We start from the raw sequence: 10,820 nt of genomic DNA on the forward strand, positions 1-10,820 counted from the left end.
GTTCGGAATCGGGCCCATCTTCGTGATGGCTGAGATTTCACTACAAGCATTTGACCCTTATAGCACCACTTGTTTTCGCAACACCACACATTTGGTTGCAATATTTGGTTCTATGGCAACCAATGTCATAATTGGTAGCGATATATGGGCCTTATGGCCACCAAGATTGTGTGTTGTGTTAGTCATAAGCTCCGTTGCAAGAGGTAGGTGCTAATGCCGCGGTGGAAAAGGTGGTTGCGAGACTGGGTGCCTATTGCCACAGCTAGTGTTGAGTTGTGATAATATTGATGTTGTGTTGGAATAGCTAGGTGTTGGTGCCACCACTGTAAAGTTGTTGCAAGTAGTTGCACATATGGCCACGATGTAATTACGTTGTCTTAGTTTTAACCTGCGTTGCGATAGATCTTGCTATATTGCATTGAAAAAATGATTAGTTGCAAGTAGTTGTGAATACAGCCACAATGAAACTTTGTTGTCTTAATCTTGCCCTGCGTTGCAAAAGATCTTATTATATTGCATCGGAAAAGTCATTTGTTGCATCTATTGAGGGTCTATTGCCACTAACATCATATGTGGCTACATTTGAGTATATTCGGTTGCCAGAATATTTATATTGCCACTAAAATTTGTTTGTGGGCATTGTGTATCATATACATGAGCCTAACACAAAAGGGGTTAGGTCGGCAGCCCACTAGGGCGAGTGGTCATTTTCCTCTTGCGCAACCATGGACGCTGCCCCAAAACCCCACCCTCTAGCATGACATAGACAGACTGCATGTACCTTCTAAAAAAAAGACAGGTTGCACACATGTTTACACCGCCCGCCGGCATTGCCACCCTACTCAGACTGTGCATTCATTTTAAACTGCTAATTTGGTTCAGTTTATTCAGTTTGCAAAAAATTTGGTTTCCAACAAACAGCACCTGATCAGTTTGTTTGAAAACTGAAAACCGAGCATTTCAGTTTTGGTTTTTGTATTTCGGTTTTCGATTTAAACCAAAACAACCGAACAATGAGTACAGGATTAAAAAAGGAGTGCAGGATAAACCATTAAACCATCAGCATTCAACAATACAGGATAAAAAATAGGGTGCAACACAGCGTCACAACCATCAGCATGCAGCCAACAGCATGCAGTCTCGCAGTACACAAGCAACAAGCCAACAGAAGTACAGAACATGCAAAGATACAGGTTCATTGACACTTCTACAGATACAGAGATTCAAGTTTTCTTCATTATTCAAATAGAGAAATATTAATCACCCAGCAGCATGCATACACCGAGTAGTGGAGCACCAGCAGTCCTGCAGTTCACCATAAAGTCATCAACATAGGTAGAGAATACAAATAGAGATGAATGTGCAAAACCTGCAATAAATTTACCTTTTACCAAGTGATCAGGACTCAGGAGAATCATCCTTGGAAATGGACAGGCCACCAAGTTCTAACATAATTGATCTTAGTTAGTACAAAGTATGAATCATGAAGCACATTACAAACACCGCCGCTGCACCCTATGCCCTCTCACCCCACCAACAAAAATCTAGACTTTCCCAACGCAAAGATCGGGGACGATAACTTCTCCCTACAGAAGCCCCCCTTTGCACCCTACAGAAGGTTCATCGATCGGAAGCTCCTACTAGATGCCGACTCCTAGAGGTACGTCAATCTGCATTTGATTTGTTTTATTGCTCATATCCCATGGTGTAGCGATTTGTTATTTGTAGTTTAAGTTATGGCTTCATGGTCATGGCAGGCAGTAGTACTTTGGACAGATTGCATTGTTCTTGATCTTTGATAGTGTGAAGAAGCATGTCAGATGAAGATAGGAGGTGGATGTGTATGTGCAGATTTACTTCTGAATGGCAAACAGGATTCAAGAACTATATTAAGACTATATTTGGAGGCACATCGAAAAAAGAAACTGCTCCATGTCCATGTACTCGATGCCGTTACATCAACACCATTGCACCAAAAAAGCAGTCAAGCACCTCTACTCTCCTACAAAAAAAGAACTGATTTCAGAGCTGAACTTTCACAAGACAGCTATGTCATTATCAAGACATTATTTTTTTCTCACATTTAACAAGAGAAGGTCTAGTCACCTATGTCAGATTCGACACAATCATGTCTACTGCATAACAGATCAGGACAAAGGGCCCACACACTAGTAACTTAATCATGATAGTAGAAATTTAGTGAAAATAGACAATGAAAGGGGAGTAAAATTCACATCTGAAAATGAAAGAGGCATATATGCAGCAACAATTTTAATATGAGAACATATATGCATGTTTATTTTAATGGATTATATCTTATTTAGTTATCTTGTTGTAATCATGAGGTATTTCACAAATGTAGAACATAACCACTTGATGTCAAATATTTCAGTAAAAAGTGATTAATAAGCAGCACTAGATATAACAATTTCACATGCAGGCCATAAGTTGTCATTCATCATTACAAAGCTGAAAGCACCATGCTCAATAACGAAATTACAAAATTAGAAATTAGAAAACTCACCTTCAAATCATAGGAGATTATGCACCAGTGATGCAGACTAGACTCCCTCCTGAACAGATCAGCAAATATGTATGAAGCATCTATTTTTTTCTCAATATATTATCATGCTTGGTCATAAAAAAAACTTTGCTTCCCAGAAAAAAGCTGATGCTCACCAGGTGATGGTCGATGAAGGTGAAGTCAGGGCCAGCGACAACGACCAGTAGACGATCCGGAAACGGAGCATGAGGGGGGATAATAATGAAAGTCTATAGACTTTGCTAACTGAAGTCTTCACCAAAAAAAAGGCCAAGAGGTGTGGCCTTTTCTGATGGAACCAACAGTCAATTTGGTTTTGATGAAGAGTTTAATTCAAATTAAATTAATATGAGTAATTTGCATTAGGTATGCCTGTCTTATAGTAGCAATTTGCAATATTACAATTAAAACCTTTCTTCATTGCATGAAAGAAAACAAGTTCAAAAATTTTGACCTAGAATTTGATATTTGACAACAAAGGCAGTAATAAAAACTAAGTTAAAAGTGAAACACAAACCTAGGAAGTAAAGGTCGTGATCTGCAAGTCTCTAGATTTGTCCATATTTTTTGAATTAATCTCTACTCAAGTCTCGCCACAGTTTGGGACTGGAACCCACGCAGCGGCCAGTTCTTGAATCGCAGCGTGGGCTGACTTGAATTCAACTCACCACACACAAACATACAACTCAACCATGGTAGAGGCTCAAATAGATCCAACAACCAGTAGAATTGAAAAAACAACAAAAGGGAATCTGTACAGACTTAGTAGAAAATATAAGGGAATCTGTATAGACTTAGTAGATTGAAACAGTAAAAAAGGTTCAAATGTGAATCTGTACCAACTTAATACAATGGAAAAAGAGGTAGTATTTTCTTTTTCAATAGTGGGAAATAGTAATTGAGTCCAACAACTCACATATATCTGTTTTTCGATAAATATGAACTAACAAAATGTAGTATACCACTAAAATTGAAAATACGTACCAACGTCAACGGGAAGAGATGTCCAGCAAAATGAACTAGGCCCTTATCACAACCAGACCTGATAAAATAGATAATTAGACTCCTCTGCGGCATGGTGTCACCAAATAACAACAGGTAAAATCAACAAAAAAGTAGAAAAATGATCCAATAATACCTTCAGGTGCACGTTCGGTGCCAACAAGTCAACAATCTCCATGGCCAATGATAGGTAGTGTGACCCCCTAGGGATGAAGGAGGGGGAGATCACGAGCTAGGATTTAGAGGGGGTGATTTGAGCAGTAAGTAAGGAGGCAGATGGGAGAAGGAATGGGGGAGGGGACGCACCAGCGAGGAGACCACGGTGCGATTTGTCGGAGCAGACTACCAGAGGCAAGTTGATCTGTGGCCTCAGATTCGAGGAACTGACGCAGTGGGGAGGGGATTTTGGCCTTTTGGGGAGGGGCGCAGGCAGGGACGCGCGGGGATGCGGGAAGAGATTATTTCCGTGAATTCACCACGAGATGCGCGGGAGAGAAGTTGACAAAAAAAAGGAAACACAATTTAATTTCATATAACTTTATATTAGTTCACTAAAGTTATTTGCCTATTATAAATATGAAAGTCATAATAAAAAACAATTTTACTTGAATTGTGAACTATCTCATGAATGTCCCGTTCCATTGTGGGCTCAGAATATTAGTATACATCAACCTTTTTTTTTGTTGATCCAAACAAAAGACTTTTGTGACCTTAGGCTAGATCCAACAATTGGCTTTTAAGCTAGCTCTAAGTATTTTTCTCATGTTTTAATAGAAGAGAGAGAAAACCTAGCTCTCCATCCCAAATTATAAGACGTTTTGGCATTTCTAAATTCATAGCTTTTATTATATATCTAGACATGATATGTAAAAGTTATGAATCTAGAAAAGTCAAAACGTCTTATAATTTGAAATGAAGGAAGTATATGCTAAAAGTTAGCATTATTAGAGAGGTCGGCTTAAAGCTAGTAACTAGCTGGTGCCCTTATAAGAAGAATTGGCATACAAATCATTGTTCCATTATATTTATTATATATTATATATATATGTTGTTCTATTACATTGAGTTCAATGCATGCATTTCATTTCATCTCGGGCATGAGTATGAGTAAGGCTGGGTGGGACTGGGCAATCAATTTAAATTGAAACTTCGGTTTGGTTTTTTAGTTTTTAAAAACTTTGGTTTTTGGAAACCAGTAACCAATCAGTTCTCTGCAAACCAGGAAACTGATAAATTTGGTGTCATTTTTTACTTTGACATTTTGGAATGGTTTGTTTTTGGTTTTCAGTGAAAAAATGCGCAGGTATAGGTGATATCCATTGGGTACGAATCTATTGCCATCCCTGTTCGTCGGTGATTGCATACAGTTTGAAGATACATTTATTTAGACTAGGCTCGATAACAAATAGCTCCAAAATTCATTTAAAGTTTGATTAGTTAGACCATTGATTAATCCAAAATATATTAAGATAAGTTTCATTCTTAATAAAAATTACATCAACAACTTAGTTTTAAAAGTATTTCTTTATTGAGGAAGAGGTCAACGCTTCAAAAGTTCATAATATTATTTTGAATATTCATTTTTTATACTCATAAATAGAAAAAAAAACTCCATCCATTCTTGTGTTGTTAGGTCTACAAAGGCAACATTAACGTAAATATAACGATTCGCTGACGGCAATGAGAAGGGAATCGACCGTTTCCTTTTTTTTTGTTTGGCTCCAGCTGGGTAATCAGGAGACAATTGTTTGGCGGTGTGATCACGTTACGCCACAAAATAAGCCAACCAAACAACACGTAAATTGTAAGACATTGGATTTAGGCAGAACCCAAATAAACTTGGATAGACCTGGAAGATGCACGATGGACGTGGGAGAATGGACCGAGGACTTCAACTCATACAGAGCCAGAACTACTCCAAGTTCAATTAGAGCGGAGCTGGAACTACTCCAAATAGGGGGGAGGGGGGTTGGGACTAGTTCATGAACTCTGATTCACAAACTCCACCTTTTTAGGTGCTCTTATAAATCCACCTTTTCTGTTAGCAGAGTTGCGTGGAGCTGAACTTGTTTTTTTTTACTAAAAAACGTGAAATTGAGTAGTCCCAAACATCTCCTAAGATGCATGTAGAGAATGGACGAAGAACCAAATGTATTATGGGAAATAAAAACTTGAGTTAGAATAAACAATTTATTCTTTAACTTTAGGTGAAGACTAATAAACATATTGGTGCGTTGGAACGGAAGGCACCGCTTTGTTGTGTGGTCATACAGGAGAATTACAACTTGAAAACATATTTCAGTTGCAACATGTGGTAATTATCTAGTAAATTCTGAAAGAAAGTATATTATAGCCAAAAAAGTATTAATTATATTACATAAATAAATATGTGAATCTAATGATTGTCTTATATTATAGCTATGTATCTAGAAAAACTGAAATGATTTATAATTTAGAACCGTGGAGTACCTACCTATTTTCGTATTGTGTTTCATATTTGTTTCAATGTAGTTTAGCCTATTTTATTGTTGTTTATAACCGTTTATTTTGGAGAACTTTCAAGAATGAGCATACGAGTGGTCTATTTATGGTCATTTGAAATTCAAATTGCAAATTGTATGATGATCCCATATTTTCAGATATTTAAAAAAATTCAAATTACCACAATAAAAATTGATCATCTATCATTTTTTTTAAAATAAACCGTCCAGTATATAATGACGGGCCTAACTCCCGCCCATAAAAATCCAAATTTCACACGTTCAGCCTCCTCTCCTAAACAATTCCATATCATTCACCTCTATTATCTCCTATCACACCGCCACCACCACCGCATGCCTAGACGCTGCCGCCGCCGCCACCTCATCTCGCCAGATCCGCCCCAACTTGCTGCCCTAGAGCTGCTCCACATCCTCGCCAGGAGTTCACGAGCGGAGAGATGAGCCGGACGGCGGATCGGATGGCGGTGCGACCCCGCCCCCTTCTTGCAGCGCGCGACCCCTGCCCCCTTCCTGCGGCGCGCGACCATCGGCCCCTCCCGGCGGCGCGCTCCACTCCATCTCCCTACCCGTCGCGACTGAGGAACCAGGTGCCACGATCCATCCTGCAGTCCTTCAGATGGAAGGGCCCTGTCAAGGTAGGTACCATGCACAATGTCAAGGTAGGTCCATGCACGAGACTGAATATACCGGTATCTGGAGCATGACGATGCCTTGTTCAGAAACTTCATATGCGCATTTGAGATGGATAAACATCTCTGCATTTACGGTTTGAAAATTAGAACTGCTGCATGTGGTTGCCAGACATCTCAAGCTCTTTTGTCTTATTCACCAGATCAGAGGGTCCAAAACACAGATGGAGAAGTGGATGGCCGCCTGCGACTGCATCATCATGACTTTTTATTTTGGACTACTTGCGCGTTTGCAGTGTTTACTTGTCTCTTGCATTGACTGAATCTGAATGGCGCATGTTTTTCTGGCATTTGTAGGCTGGTCCTGGTACAATTGCAGAGGTACTTATAAGAGGACTTCCTATATCCTGAACTACTTCATCCGTGGAATTTTGAGACATCCTCTACTATTCCTCCAAGTATCACTATCACTAATTTGGTTTACTGAACCTAAGCAAAGATATTATGAAGCTAGGTGAGCTAGTTCTACAGTTTGTAGGCCACTTGAGAGTGACTGTTTCTGTATGCTATTGCATAATGTTTTCTTTTACGTTGCCCAAAACTGTTTCTGTAAATTGGTTCTTTTCATAATTTCATTGGTGTATAAGCATCTGATGCTGCGTGCCGGACTTATGCTTAGCATATGAGTTTTATACGATAGTAGTACAGAGTTTTAGACATAAGTACTAGTATCTAGTATGTTTTCTGCTCGGTTGCACTTGCTACAGCCATAGTGACAGCACAACCTAGTGGAGTTTTAGCCTTAGTGGGTTAGGCCTTGGCTTTGAAGAAGGTAGTGGAAGATAAAATTGCAAAAGGTGATGTAAAAATAGAACCTGCCAGCAATATGAATATAGCACCTACTACCTATGTATCTAGTTCTAGACCAACAATATACACTTGTGCTCATCCCAGTTCTTTGTTTGCTGTACTAAGTATCTAGGTTTTTTATGAGTTGTATTCACATCCCAGTTCTTTGTTTGTTGCACTCCTGCAACTATAACGAAGTCTGAGGTTAGAACATTCTTTGCTCATTGCTCTGAACCTGTAATAGCTTATTGCACTGACTTTGTATAAATGATTTTTTTTTTTGTTTCCAGTCGCTCTCTAATGTGCGTCTTAACAATTACTATGTTCTGCACCAGATTATCATAGGCGTGGTGATGCAAGACGCATTGAGCTAATAATGTTATGTACTTACGTTCCAAGTATTCTTCCTTCCTATGTCTGTATGTTCTATTATTATTTCTTCCTAGATAGTGTTGCATACTACAGTATGTTCTATTGTTGTTAGATTAGAACATTAGAGTAGAAATTTATGTTGGTGGATTGATAATTGATGGATAACATTACATACTCTGTTTTCTGATTTTGTGATGCAAATGTCAGTGAGTTTACCTGATTCATTACTTGAACGTTCTGGTTCTTATTTTTTTTTCATTTTTGTTCCCCTAGTGTTATTTTCTCTTGACAAATATCTCGTTTTGCAATGATATTATTATTTATGTGTATTCTATGCATGCATGAACCCCATCCATTAAAGAATCTACCTCCTTTTTCTCATCCTTTTTCCTGTTTAAGAAATGAAAACGGAAGGATGTAGTTACACAATGGCTATGGACTCATGTTTCAAAGCACTTAAAGTTATGCTACTAAAGATACATCTGCAAACAAGGTTCCTATATTACATTAAATCATTTTGTATCTGTTTATAAAATGCAGGGCAGCTTGGACAGCCATAAGAATTAGATAAAGGATTATGCCCGCGTGCTGGTGGTGATGGTTCATCAAGAGATAAATGAGTGAATCAAGATATAATTTTTTTTTTGTTATGGCAAACATAGTTTCAGACTTTGTAGTTTGAGAGGATGGTTATGCCTGCGTGCGTGGTGGTGACTTTGTAGTTTACTTTAACATTATTCTTATTGTATAATTATTCTAGCTGAGACATAAGATTACAATTAATGAAGGTTTGAGTTCTTATATGTGATGATGAAATCTGTACTCATGGCACAATTATTTTGTAACAATAATTAAATTTCTAGCTACGAAAAGAAATTAAAAAGACGCTGGCCAAAATGCCCTTGTTGCAACAAACTACTATGTATCCACTTTTTGTTGTTGCAATATACATTATTGCCACAAACTTTGTGTTGCTGTATGACATGTCTACCATCAACAATGATTAGTTGCCTTTTCCATCTACTGCCACCAAAAATGGTTCATTGCATTTTTCATATATTACCACCAACAATGATTTGTTGCATTTTTCATCTAGTACCACCAACAATGAGTCATTGCATTTTCCATCTATTAGCCCGAACAATGATTCGTTGCATTACCTTTTGTTGCCACCAGCAAATGAATGTGGCAATTGTGACTCTAGCTACTAAATTTGTTACATTGCAAGATTTCTTTGATGCAATGGAGCACATCGCATGGCAATATGGCCATATTCCCACGTAACTATGGAGTGGCAATAAAGCTATTTTGCGACAAGTTCGTTCATGGCGATACTGTCATAATGCATCCACGTGTTTCGTTGCAACAGTAACTCAGGCAACCATTGTGCTGGTTGCAATATTTGTGCTTGCAACCAGAACCCGGTTGCGTTAGTTTTTTATGTTCATTGCAAAACCACCATATTGCAACACCACATCCAAAAGGATGCAAGAACCTATTGCACCTTTCCAAATGCAACCACCTGTCAATGACCATATATAGATGCAACTGATTTGTATTGCAACCAAAATAGTCATATTGCAACCCAATATAGGCGTCACGATAGGGCTGGATCCTAGTAGTGTTATTACTGGGTCGGCTTCGATGCCATGCTCGGAGACGATGAATCCGAGCAGCATGCCCCTTGGGACCCCAAAGACGCATTTCTCGGGGTTGAGCTTGATGCCGTTCTCCTAGAGCTTCCTGAAGGTCTGCTCTAGGTCAGCTACGAGCTGGTCGGTCTGCTTGGACTTGACTACGATGTCGTACATGTAAGCCTCAACGGTCCGCCCAATGAGGTCTCCAAAGCATTTGGTCATGTAATGCTGGTACGTAGCCCTGGTGTTCTTGAGTCCAAACGGCATCGTAACGTAGCAGAACGATCCGAATGGGGTGATGAAAGAGGTCACGAGGTAGTCGGACTCTTTCATCATGATCTGATGGTACCCAGAGTATGCATCAAGGAAGCATAGGGTTTCGCACCCCAAGGTCAAGTCAACTACATGATCTATGCATGGCAAAGGAAATGAATCCTTCAGGCACACCTTATTGAGGCTTGTGTAGTCAACACACATTCTCCATTTCCCACTTTTCTTTTCTACCAGAACGGGATTGGACAACCACTCTGGGTGGTATACTTCCTTGATGAAACCTTCCACAAAGAGCTTAGCGATTCCCTCAACGATGAGCCTCTGCTTCTCCTCGTTGAAGCGGCGCGGGCGTTGTTTGACTGGCCTGGAACCAAGTCTGATCTTCAAGGCATGCTCGGTGACTTCCCTCGGAATTCCCGGCATATCTGAGGGTTTCTACGCAAAGATGTCTTGATTGGCGCAGAGGAAGTCGATGAGCGTGCCTTCCTACTTAGGGGAGAGGGCGGTGCCGATGCGCACCATCATGTCGATGGAGTTGTCGGGGTCGATGAGGACCTCCTTGACACTCTCCGTAGGTTCAAAGGATCCGACCACCCGCTTCGCATCGGGCGCTCCTTCAGTGATGTCCTTCCCGATGGCTACGAGCTCCTCGGAAGCGAGGGTTGCTGAAGCGAGCTCGCAGCTCTTGACCTCGCACTCGTAGGCCCTCTGAAAGAAGTGCCGACGTTGATGACCCCGTGCGGGCCCGACATCTTGAGCTTGAGGTAGGTGTAGTTGGGGATGGCCATGAACTTCACGTAACACGGTCACCCCAAAATGGCGTGGTAGACCGGGGGGAACTCGACTACCTTGAAGGTGAGGGTCTCTGTCCTATAGTTGGATGGATTCCCGAAGGTGAAGGGCAGGTCGATCTGCCCAATCGGTATGGCCTACTTTCCTAGCATGATGCCATGGAAAGGCACCCTAGTCGGTTGGATGCGCGATCGGTTGATGCCCATGGCATCAAGTGTCTCTA

At 40.3% G+C, this 10,820-nt stretch overlaps 2 long non-coding RNA genes across 2 annotated transcripts; one reads left to right on the top strand and one right to left on the bottom strand.

Moving 5' to 3' along the window:
* Positions 1–1,047: 1,047 nt before the first annotated feature.
* LOC136522652 (uncharacterized) lies at positions 1,048–3,990 on the bottom strand. The gene is made up of 5 exons (XR_010775956.1): positions 3,851–3,990; positions 3,681–3,747; positions 3,527–3,584; positions 1,385–1,445; positions 1,048–1,305 (listed from the first exon to the last, which is right to left on the bottom strand). It is a non-coding gene; the product is annotated as an uncharacterized lncRNA (long non-coding RNA).
* Positions 3,991–6,325: 2,335 nt separating this feature from the next.
* Positions 6,326–8,684, top strand: LOC136522301 (uncharacterized). The gene is made up of 3 exons (XR_010775850.1): positions 6,326–7,188; positions 7,859–7,921; positions 8,436–8,684. It is a non-coding gene; the product is annotated as an uncharacterized lncRNA (long non-coding RNA).
* Positions 8,685–10,820: the final 2,136 nt, after the last annotated feature.

The sequence above is a fragment of the Miscanthus floridulus genome, chromosome 18 (assembly GCF_019320115.1).
Source record: "Miscanthus floridulus cultivar M001 chromosome 18, ASM1932011v1, whole genome shotgun sequence".
In the NCBI taxonomy this organism is placed as follows: domain Eukaryota; kingdom Viridiplantae; phylum Streptophyta; class Magnoliopsida; order Poales; family Poaceae; genus Miscanthus; species Miscanthus floridulus.